General features: G+C 43.4%; 1 pseudogene; it reads right to left on the reverse strand.

Annotated features, from left to right (window-relative positions):
• Positions 1–8,295: 8,295 nt before the first annotated feature.
• LOC103743527 lies at positions 8,296–10,046 on the reverse strand (annotated as a pseudogene).
• Positions 10,047–12,350: the final 2,304 nt, after the last annotated feature.

The following is a 12,350-nucleotide window of genomic DNA, read 5'->3' on the forward strand; positions in this document are numbered from 1 at the left end:
ACTCAAACCCCCTCAGCCCTGTGCTGGATGCTGGCCTCTGCCTCTCAGCCATCTTTTGGCCCCTGCCTTCCTACTCCTCAGCACACCAAGTTCTCCCTGCTTTATGGCCTTAGTATACACTGGTTCCTTGTCTGAAAGTGCGAATGCTCCTGCTCCCCCTACTAAGGATAACTCACCTACATCTTTTGCCAGTCATGGCTTAAATTTCTTTTCCCTGATCCCAAAGTATAAACCATTTCCATTCATTTTGCTGTGCTCTAGTCCCTATGCCCCTAATGGCTGGGGATGGAATCCAGGGTCTTCTATAAACCAGGTAAATACTCTACCATTGAGATACATTTCTAGCCCTCTACTGTTTCCTTATACAGTGCTTGTCATACTATATCATTTTATACCCTGCTGTGCTAATACAATATATGCCTTCCTCATTAGTTCAGGCAACAGGGACTCTTACCGTTTTGGTCCATTATCATAAACTCATTCAGCATAAAGGTTACCACATGAATGAATATTTGATATTTAATGAGGAAATAAATAAGAGGATATGTGGTTTTGTATATAAAACATTAGCACTGTGCCTGGCTTATCACACAAGTTCTTAAAATGTTGACACATCATTTCGAAGAGCAGGGATTGGATTTTAATTGTGGGGTGGGGGTATATAAAAGGTGGTGACCTAAGAGTTAATGTTTGAGTTATGTTCCTTTATCTCCCATGCATCCTGTCCTGAGCAGAAGGTTTTACACTGTATTATTACTACGCTTTGGTAACCTGTAAGAGTTTTCAGGAAAAATTACTAGTCACTTCAGTTTTGTAATTTGAAAAAACGTTTTAAGATTTGTTTTTATTTATGTGTAGGTGTGTGTAGACAAGTGCCTACAGAGACCAGAAGAGGGCATCATATGCCCTGGAGCTGGAGTTAGAGGTAGTTGTGAACTACCTGATGTGGGTGCTAGGAACCAAACAACAGGAGCTCTTGACCCGAGCCATCTCTCCAGCATCTCTTTTGAATTTTATTTTTCAGCAGAACTTTACAACATCACTTTGAGAATGGTTAGAAGGATTATTTTTATTTCTGTGGAGAATTACGGAACATAGAAGAAAAGTTAAGTTACATGCTGAAACTTCTAGAAGACATGTCAGAGTGGAAAGCAAAAGACAGAAAACCCACCTTAAAGCCAGCAGGTCAAGGGAAGACTTGCTGAACCTTGGCAAGTTACCTGTGTAATTTACCAGGAGATTTTTGCCCAGAGTGCCTTGACCAGGATGACCTCCAAAAGTGTAAAGTGGGACGTGATAGAGCCTGAAGAATTGCAAGATGCTCAAAATCATTTTTTTCATTAGCATCGCTCTTAAAAAAGTGACATGATTACATTGAAAAAACTTGGTATAGGCTGGAGAATTTGGAAGGGGAATGAATGCCAAACTCACATTCCAAGATGCTCAGCATCTTAATTTAGGGACATTGTTCCAGAATACACTGAGACTTCAGATTAGAATGTGTATTTATGGGAGTTTGTAGGAATCTGTCATTCTACTGTGCACTCCACCACTATTTCAAGGTTGCTAATCTAAGCTCATTTAAAGAGCTTAAAATACGCAAAGATGCAAAAGTATTTAACATCTGTTTTCCTTAAAATACATGGATTACGGCAGGATTAGATCTTTTTCAGTACCCACCAAAGTCTACAGCAGGAATAAAATCATTCTGATTTCTGTGCTAGAAAACATTATTCCTCCTTCTCTGCCTAAAGAGCGTCAAGCCAATGTCTTCATTTCCTCTGATTCAGCTTTGGCAGATATTTTCAGTCTCACCTGAATCACGGGACTCAGCACCATTCTTGAAATGATAATGGCCATTTTCTCCTGCCTGAAAGGTCAGTCTCCTAGACTGAGGACCTGATTAATGGGTGTCAGTATTTATTTAATGCTTGTTATAGGCTCGTCTGGAAACCAAAAGAATACAAAGCCAGCAAAACATGATCCCCATCTACAAGGGTTCTAATCTAGTGGGTAGGGAGAAGGACCAACAATTTGTTGCAGTGCAGTATGTCTCCACATTAGATGTACTTTGTGGAAGAGCAGGGAGAAGACAGCTCCTAAGACATTTGGTTTTAGAGAGTCTGCTTATGGCAAAGCCTTGTTCTGTAGCTATAGGAGATAGACATTGAAAACGATAATTTTCTTCTAGAAATTCAATGAGCGCTTGTGAAGGGAAAGTGTAGAGAGGTACAGAACTCAAACAGATAATGAAATCTGTTATGGGTCCTTTTAAACATTTTTTTTCTGTTTGCGTGTATGTGTTGTATGTCCGTATATGTGCATATTTGTAGCTGTGCATGCATGTGTGAGTGTGCTTGTGGCCTGAAGGGTGTGGTCCTCCTTGGTCACTCTCCACTTCATCTACTGAGGCAGGGTCTCTCACAGAATCTGGAGCTTGCCAACTCTGGCTAGTCTAGCCAGCCAGTTTGCTCCAGGGACCCCGTCTCTGCCCTGTGGCTGCCTCATCTGCCTGGATTTTTATGTGGACTCTAGGGATCCGAAGTTCAGTCCTCACGCTTGTACAGCAAGCGTTTTACCCACTAAGCCATCTCCCCAGCCCCTGCTATATGCTCCTTAAAATAGCTGTGGAGTAGGACTCTGTGTTCTGGGGGAACTGCTCTTTTAAGCATCAACCAGACTAAAACCCTAAAACCTTCCTAGTCCTAAAAATATTTTATATAAATTGTGTTGTTGAGGATTGAACCCAGGGTCTCATACACATTAGGCAAGTAAGTCGTCCATGAATGAACTACACCCTTACCCTTTAAATGCATTGCTGAGCTTCCATTACAGAATGAAGGAAACCCTAAAAGACCAAAATAGGTCTTAGCATTTCCCACAGATGAGTTTTATTAAACTTGTGCTGATGAAAACAAATGACACACACGGGCAGAAGCAACCACGAGCACAAAGACGCAAAAACAAAACCAGAGAAACACAAACCAGCCTGACAAGCTTAAGGGCTCCACAAACATGGTCAGCACTGTAAGTTTTGAATTAATAAATTTAATATGTTTAAATAAATAAAGACTATTTGAAGTATGAATATAGGACAAATGAACTTTAAAAATGAACAGACTTAAAATATTCAGCTATTATAGTCATAAAAATTATAATGATGTGGTGCACACCTTTAGTCTCAGCACCCCTCCCAAATTCCGGCAGATCTCTGAAGGCCAACCTGATCTGTGTATTGAGTTCCAGGCCAGCTGGGGCTATAGGGAGACCTTGTCTTGAAGAGACCAAAAGAAAAATTATAATGATTGAAATAAAAAGGACAGGAGTTAGACAAAACCGAAGAGGGAATCAGTGAACAGAAAACTATCAAAACGTTCCAAATAAACTGAATAAAAATCAGTCTAAATCAATACTTTGTACTGAGAAATTTTAAGGCAAAAGATTCCTCTTCCCCACCCTCTAATAAACAGCCAGAGAGAAAACAGCAGCGGCGCCAGCAGCTCTTGGGTCGTCTGTTACATCGTTGTGGAGGACAATGGTAAAATGACAACTGGTTTCTCACCAACAGTAGTGTTGACAAAGACACATCTGTCAAACTATTACTATATGTACCCAGAAAATTTACCTTTCAGGTTTGAATGCAACATAATTTTTTCAGACAAATAATACTGGTGGATTTTGATCAATAAGACTCTAAATATGCAAAAACAGATAAACAAGAACAATTTGTGTAAACAGTAACAATACGGTCTAATTTCCCGTATATAATCATAATCAAAATATTTTGGTAAATGTATATTTTCTAGTTTTATTTAGCAGTTATTCAATTAATTGCACATAGATTAATGATTAAAATAATAAAGGGAAAATTTATATTTCTAGACTACATGTGACCAGCTTCGAACTTTTTTGATTAAATACGTGTTTGTCGGATAAAATGCAAATGTTAAAAGAACAGAAGACACATGCAGTTCAAAGAGCACAAAATAAGAAAACAGAAGTGAATCCAAACGTGTCAGCTGTCATAACAAATAAGCACGGACTAAGGTTTTTAGTTAAAAGACAAAATGAGCAAACTAGTTAAGACACAAAGTTCAGCTATGTGTTGAACTTATGTGGTATATTTATTTAAAAGCAGGAAGAATGGGATAAGAGACATAAATGAGAGTGAAGTTGTAATCACCAGGGAAATGCAAATGATGGTCCCACTAACATACACGGTAGATACCCAAAGCCTGAAAGCACATTCTTGGCTAGGATGTTCAACAACAGGAATTTTTATCTCTTGACGACTGCCTTATAATTGAAACTATCATTTAAAAATTTTAATTGAATTTTTATGCCTTTCATACAATACATATTGATCGTATTTAGACCTGCTCCCCTGTCTACACCCCTTCCCGTAGTCCTCCAGATTTCATGCATTCTGTTATATGTATTAAGACCTATTAAATCAAGTTTGTGTTCCCAAGATGCCCCTCAGTGTGAGTTCATCCAGTGGTGCCTGGACAGCCTATCTTCCTTAAAAAAACCAAAACAAAACAAAACACCAGCTCTCCCTCACCCAACAGTGATCAGATGCCAACAGCTCCTCAGCTAACGTTGGGGCTTCTCACTTGTTTTCCTGCTTTTATGCCTGGTTTTTTCTGGTTTGAATTTGCATGGGCCTTCTGCATGCTGTCACCATTGCTGTGAGCTCATATGAGCAAATTTCCAGATGACTGGAAAACTTTGTTTCCTTGTGGTCATCTGCTCTCCCTGGCTCTTACAGCCTTTCCCCCTCTTCTTCCACAATGGTCCCTGAGCCCTGGGTGGCAGAAGTTGAATCTAGGATCCAATCCAGGGATATGCACTCTGCAGTCTCTTAATTTCTAAATTTTGGCCAGTTGTGGCTTTCTGTGTTAATCACCATCTGTTGCATGAAGAAACTTTGCTGATGAGAGTTGAGAGATGCTCTAATAGCCTGCCCTCCCCGCCACCCCCCGACCACAAAAACATCATTTTGGAAGATACATTGGTATTATGTAATAAACACACTCATGCATAAGGATATTCAGGGTGATGCTATTTCTAACAGCCCAGACCAGAAACAGTCCAAATGTCTACCAGCAACCCAATGGCAAATTATTGTGTATTTACACAGTGGAGCACTGTTCCACAGGGCCAAGGAAAGGAGTGGAAGCAAAGAGTAAGTATGTGGGGAAAGCTGGTTTTGTCAGACAAGCTAACTTCATAGTCTCTGTGAGGAGGACACACTGGGAGGTGAGTTGGGGGGCTGGAAATGTGGGCTGGCCTCAGGAGTAATTGGAGCTTGGGTGGCACCACCTGTGGTGATAGTGATTTGTTAAAAGTGTCTGAGAGACCTTCAGAGAAGCACTAGGTCACCCCGAAAGGTAAATGTCAGAGGGAGGATGAGACAGAGGAAAAAAAATGTAGACTGTAGGAAAATGTAATCTGTCTGGCGCTAGTGACATTTAGTGTTTACTGAGAGCTTCGTATAGATTATCTGAATTAATCCACACAATTCTCTCCAGTGGGTACCTTCTAAATTTATATTTCATGGAGGAGGAACTGAGGCACAGGGAGCTCAAGGCACGTAAGAAGGTAGAAAAGAGGATTTACTTAGGCAGTCTGACTGGAATGTCTTGTCAGAGCCCACTTTCCCCTAACCTTGGTTTAGTGCTGGGCGAATGAACTAACTTGCATTGGGATTTCGATGTGGAAAGAAGTCACACACAATGGGACTTGACTGTGCTATCTCTAGGGTCTGTGCAAATGGACTGAGGTTTAAATCTTATTTGACCCCATTAGCTGGGTAATAGGCCATATTAGTATATCCCTGGGTCTCCGTTTTTTGTTCTGTAAAAGCAGATCACCTGGTGTGGACTGGATTATCGATCGATAGCTAAAAATATGATAGCACATGCCAAACAGTGAAAATGGCTAGTGTGAGCAAGTCGCAGGATGATGAACCCAAGGCCTGAAGCAGGGAAATGTGAAGCAGGAGAGCACGTGACTGTTTTCCCGGGGTTTACCATCAGGCTTACTACTGTCTAACATGTAGCATGGCGTCAAGAGTAGCAGCATGTGGACCCTGGGAGGAGGAACTGCTGAAAGAAGCTCCCTTAGATGGTGCAGGGTATTCACAGGGGTGGGAGGAGGAGGTGAGAGTCCTAGAGAATAAAGAAGAATCAAGGAATTCAAACACACACTCAGTGTGATATGCAGAAGCACATGGGATGAGGGAGTGATGCAAGGGAGACAGGAAGTGAGGGTGTAGGGGTAAAGTCTTTTCATTTTTTTAAAAACATGTTATTTATTATCTTTATTTTATGTGTCTGAGTGTATTGCCTACAGGTATGTGAGTGCACCCGTGTCATGCAATGCCGCAGAGGTCAGAGAGGGCTTTGGATTCCCCTGGAACTGGAGTTAAGGACGGTTTGTAGCCGCCATGTGAGTGCTGGGAATTGAACCTGAGTCCTCTGCAAGAGCAGTCAGTGCTCTTAACCACTGAGCCATCTCTCAAGCCCCAGGGTAAACTCCTTTCATCACCCTCCTGGGTTCTATGGAAGGGGCCTACACACAAATCAAATACCAAAAAACAGACTGATAAGGGAATTTCTACTTTAATGTGACATTTGGGATGTATAGGATGACTTTTAAGGGAGCTGGTAGAACCAGTTTTTCAACCATTTTAACAGAGTGAGAAATTGTGGATACAACAAGACAAAGGAAAGGACCAGGAACAGCAATTTGTGGGAAAGTGACTCTTCTCCTGGTTTGAGGAAGCTATCTTCCTCATGGGATATTAATGCCTGATTTTAGTGGTGAGGAGGGCAGAGAGTCTTTTTGGCTTCTGATAATTGTGAACTGCTTTCTGCTCAAAATAATCCACAAACAAAAGTGGCATGTTTTGGTTTGTGCATTCAGAGCTCCATTAATGCCTGATTTTAGTGGCGAGGAGGGCAGAGAGTCTTTTTGGCTTGTGATAATTGTGAACTGCTTTCTGCTCAAAATAATCCACAAACAAAAGTGGCATGTTTTGGTTTGTGCATTCAGAGCTCAGCAGTGGAGGATAGAGGCAGCTTGTGGACCATTCTTGACCTCTTCAATACCTTCTGTCTTCTGTGGACTTGGGCTCGTAGATGGAGCCAATTCACTTCATTTCTGAACTCAGCCTCCAATAGCATGCCACAGCAAGTTGCTGCAGCCTCATTTTTGTCTGTTCTTTACTGCTTTATTGATCAGGTGAGAAACAAGCTTGACCAGCTTGAACATAGCCCATGCCTACAACCCTTGTGGGGAACAGCTGCAGACAGCTTTGTCCTTCAGTCCCTGGGAGCACCAAGGTCCAGCACCTCATCTTCTTCCTGCTGCTCTTGACCTGGAGGCCTAGAAAGGACAGGGTAGTGTGGCCAGAGGAGGTCCCTAGAGAAGGGTGTGATGAAAGAGGCAGGGTCTCCGTGGGAGGGAGTGAGTACTGGAGCCAGAGGGAAGGGGTAGTTGATGAAGGCAGGCTACCCCCTGCCTTCGTCCACATTGGATGATCGACCAGGAGTTGCTAGAACACAGACTGGCCTGGGCTATATTGAGACAGGGAAGAACAGTTTATCCCAGCCACAGGGATCCAGGATTAGAACCAGAGTTAACTACTCAAAAATTTGGAACACTGATAAGTGTGAATGTATGTTCGAAGTATTTCATTAGGAACCTCCACCAATCAGGGAACTTGATGGTATGGAGGTTTGGCAACCTCCAGGCTTGGGAAGACACCAGGGCCACATCCAAAGGCAAGAGGCCAGAGAAACAACTCCTTCCTATGGCTCATGGCCCTGTCCGCACATCTCTCTACCTCGCATGGTGACTCCCGCCCTATTTCCCAGAGGGGACTCTCTGGGATCCAATAAACCACAGTCTTCCTGGCTCTGTCCAGGTGCTGCTTCCTAACGCCTGAACTCTTTGGCTCCTTTGGGCTCTAAGACATGGGCTCAGGTGTCCTGGTCAGTTGATGGTGAACATTCAGAAGAGAGCACTGTGGGGTGAGGTGTGGGAAGGGTCCTGGTCCCCTAAGTAGTGACTAGACAGATGTGTCCTGCTGGTGGTGGTATCACATGCCAGGCAGTGGGAGGCCCTTAGCGGAGTAGGAACTCAGGCAGACCCCAAACCAAAGGAAACCAGATGCTCAGTTCAAGTCATTAGTGCTGAGTGAGAGAATCCTGGGTGTCCACGGCTGCTGGGAAGGGAATTGGTGACAGTAAGCACAGGAGGAGGCAGGGTGTACCAGCTGCAGTGGCCTCACTCTGCGTGGACCAAGCCTCCTTGTCTGAAGCCAAAACCCTTGGACCCGAAGTTTTTAGCATAGCATCCTTTGCTGCAATTTCTCCATCCTTGTCTGCCAGGGGGGTTAATGCAAGGCCTTTTCCAACGTCAGAACATGGGAAGCAGGACTTACACCAGGACTTCCCAGCACTGAGCACCTTCTCTGCAGTGTAGACTCTCTGGACACACTGATGGCAGTGCTTAGAACCGCCAATCTTCTGGGCAAATGTGGACGTGCTGGGGTTGCTGGTGTGTCTGTGGCCAGGGGCTTCCTCATACTTGATGCCTAGACACACCCCCTTGTCTGTGCCCAGCATGCCTGCACCCTGCCGGTAGCCATAACCTTTCTGTCCATACTTCTTGCCATAACACTTGCAGTAGATCTCCTGTCCCTTCTTGGCCACAGTGGTGCTATCCAGATTCCTCTTGCAGACCAGGACAGCAAGCGGGGCTTATGGAAGCCATGGCCTCCTCAGCAAAGCAGACTGTCTTCGGGGGCACCCGGCATGTGTTGCCTCCTCTCCAGTTCACCATTCTGGCAGCTGCTGGGTGGCTGGCAACTGCACTCTCAAAAGTGGTGGCCCTAGGGCCTCATTTAAAAAAAAAAGTTTTAAATTAAATTTTTGTGGATTTCGTACAATATATTTTGATCATATTTAGATCCCCTCTACAATCTTCACCCCCTTACTGTCCCTTGCCTGATTTTATGTACTCCATTATATGCATTTTATTTTATATATTATTATATATATATTTTTTAAGGCCCATCAAGTCAAATTTGTGTCCCTAAATGCCCTTTGGTGTGGATCCATACATTGGAGCTGGGCTAACCTACCCAGAGTCACAGCCTTAAAGAAGACTGACTCTCCCCTTCCCAACAGCCGTTGGTTTCCAATAATTCCTCAGGTAGGGTTGGACTTCCTCCCCACTTCTGTGCTGGGATTGTGTCTGGCTTGAGCTTGCTCTTATAAGACTTGTGCATGCTGCCAGCATTGCTGTGAGTTCATACGAGTAACTGACGTTTCCTCGTGGTCATCCACCACCTCTGGCTCTCACACTCTTTCCACCCCCTCTTCCACAGTGGTTCCTGAGCCCTGGGAGCAGAGGTTTGATACAGGTGTCCTGTTCATGGATAAGCACTCTGCAGCCTCTTGTTCTCTGCACATTGGTCAGTTGTGAGTTTCTATATTAATCATCATTTGCTGCATAAGGAAACTTCTCTGGTGAGAGTTGAGAGATGCATATATATAAAACAACAAGTTATTAGGAGTCAGTTTTATACTGTCTATTTAGCAGAATAATAGCATTAGGCTTTCCCCTATGTCCTATGACATGTCTAGGCCAGATATCAGTATCAAGAATGGGCTTCATTTTGTGAAGCAGATCTTAAATCCAATCAGAAAGTGTGTATGGAGGGATGTCATTAGTTTCAAAGATGATGGGCCTTAAGGTCACAGAGTTGGGACTGAGATATTTAAGATGGAATGCTGGCTTTTCCATTGACCAGGCCTGTAACTCTGAGCCAGGAGCCTCATTTTTCTGCTTCTCAGTGTTTCTATATAACACGAGAGGAAAGTGATTGTCAATGGTTTAAATGGATCATGCTCTTGGAACTGTGATGAGCCCTTAGGAAGTGCGTGACTAGAGAGCTGTTACTGATGGGAATACGGAAAAAAATCCCACTTACTGATAGGCATTTGGCTTTTCTGGCCTGGTTCTAATCGCATGTCCAGTTTTTCTTTTAATTGATAACATGTACTTTTGAGTTTTCTGGCTTGGACTGAAAGCACTGATTGTGCCGTGTTCTCTGGGAGGGAGGCAGCCCTGAGTGGGGTCAGGGCAGCTGTGAACTGTGTTCAGAGCACCTGAGAGACCAGTGGCCTGCAGCACCTTCTTTAGTTGCCATAGGGAGCTATGTCTCTCTCTCTCTCTCTCTCTCTCTCCTTTCCTCACTCCCTCCCTCACCCTGTCCTCCCTCCCTTGTCTCTCCTGTGGAGATATTTTCATCTTTAATGGGAAATCTGTCTTCCCAGCTCCCGAGGTACGCTTACAGAGAAACCTGTATAATCACATTTATTGTTTGCTCCTTTTTCTTTTGCTGGAATTTTAACATCTTTTTATCGGTGTGGTTTGTAACCTAATGACTGTTTCTGTAACATCCATCACTCTGACAGAGATAATAACACCAGAGCAGAATGAAGAATGAATAATTTAACAGGAAAAATTAGATTCTCAGTATAATCTTCAAAGAGATTTTCTGAATTAAAGGTGAGGTAATCTGCTTGGTCTAAAATAAATTAACCCTTTCTTGCATGTTCAAGGCTCTTTGGAAGGCAGTTCTTATCTTAGATGAATGAAATGGGACCAATTAGGTGTGACAAGGACATATAAAGGCATCTGCCCAAGGCAACTTGATCTTACTGTCTCAAGAATCCCTTGTCATTATTGCAGCAACCCACCTCCCCAGGCATCCCACACAGCCTCTTTGTAGCCTTTGGAAAGGTCTTTCGCAGTATGGGACCTGAAGCCAGGGGACCTCAGAAGTTATGTAGCCTGTGATTCTTACCTCTTGGGAAGCCAAGTTGCTTTGATTCTACCCACCAGGTTTTAAAGCTGACTCGGGCGAGACTTCAGGACCCGTGTTGGGCTGAGGCAGGAGCTAGTTTGTGATACATTGTTTTGTTTTGGTCTTTTTGAGACAGGGTCTCCCTGTAGCCCCAGCTGGCCTGGAACTCACTATATAGACCAGGCTGGCCTTGAACTCACAGAGACCTGCTTGCCTCTGCCTCCAGAATGCTGTTGGAATTAAAGGCGAGGGTCACCATGCCTGGCTTGACACTTTTTTTTTTTATAATACCAACTGTATCTGCAAGTGCTTGCTAATGGGAACTAGGACACGAAAAGCCATTAAAAGATAATAGGATGTTCAAACTCCATGGAGTCTAGGGAAGACATAGGGCTCTCAATGAAATGCAAGTTTAAACAAAGAGGAAAGATGATTTATAGAGTAATAAGCCATTATTATTTTTGACTTTAGATTCTTCTGAAACTAGAAATCTAAAGAGCAGTAGCTAGGTCGTAGCAATAAATGGTTTGAATTTTTAAACCATGTCTTACATGAAGCTGGGAAGTTGGAGGGGGAAAGGAAAAGAGACTTTTATTATTACAAAAATATAAATTAACCATGGCTCAGAAATGACGGAGAATATCCTCCTCTGGAAAGGAGAAGAAAGAGAAAACCCTTGAAGTTCATGTGCATGGACATATACATAGTGCACATTCACACATATTCCTTTGCACTGCACACATACATGGGCAGAAACATGGAGCAGGCAAACGCTCATACCCACCACCTGGTCCCTGTACACTGTGAACACCATGGAGCATGCCAGCCAGCCCCTGAGAAGAAGCCTGTATATTTTCACCTTGGGCTCCACCCATACAGAATTTGTTCATTTGCAGCACAGATTTTAAGACTTTGGATCCCCAAATTTGATATCTTTTAAGAAAATAAAACTAAATCAAGCGCCCTGTGAGTTCTTGCCCGTCAGAGCTTCCGAAGTCTACAGTGGGCAGGCAGACTGCAGAGGGCAGTAGGCCAGGAGGAGGGGAGCCCTGCAGTAAACCAGATGCTTCCTTTGAACTTCCATTCTCAAAATTTGGTTCATCTATCAGAGCTTCCGAAGTCTACAGTGGGCAGGCAGACTGCAGAGGGCAGTGGGCCAGGAGGAGGGGAGCCCTGCAGTAAACCAGATGCTTCCTTTGAACTTCCATTCTCAAAATTTGGTTCATCTATCATCCATCTCTTTGTCTGTCTACTCACCTATCTTTGCTGCAGTAAAATGTACAAAGACATGGAATGTTTATTTCTACTTACTTGGCTTTTTTTCTTCTTTCCTTTCCAATTAGACCCAGAATTTACAACCCAGAATACTGGCTCTAGCCAATGTGGCTGTGGCTTAGTTCCTCCTCACAATTACTGGCTACTCCAGAGGGCTGGGGTCAGAGGCTTGATTAAATAAATTACAGGT

This window comes from Nannospalax galili, unplaced genomic scaffold, assembly GCF_000622305.1.
Source record: "Nannospalax galili isolate Female #2095 unplaced genomic scaffold, S.galili_v1.0 scaffold1022, whole genome shotgun sequence".
Lineage (NCBI taxonomy): Eukaryota > Metazoa > Chordata > Mammalia > Rodentia > Spalacidae > Nannospalax > Nannospalax galili.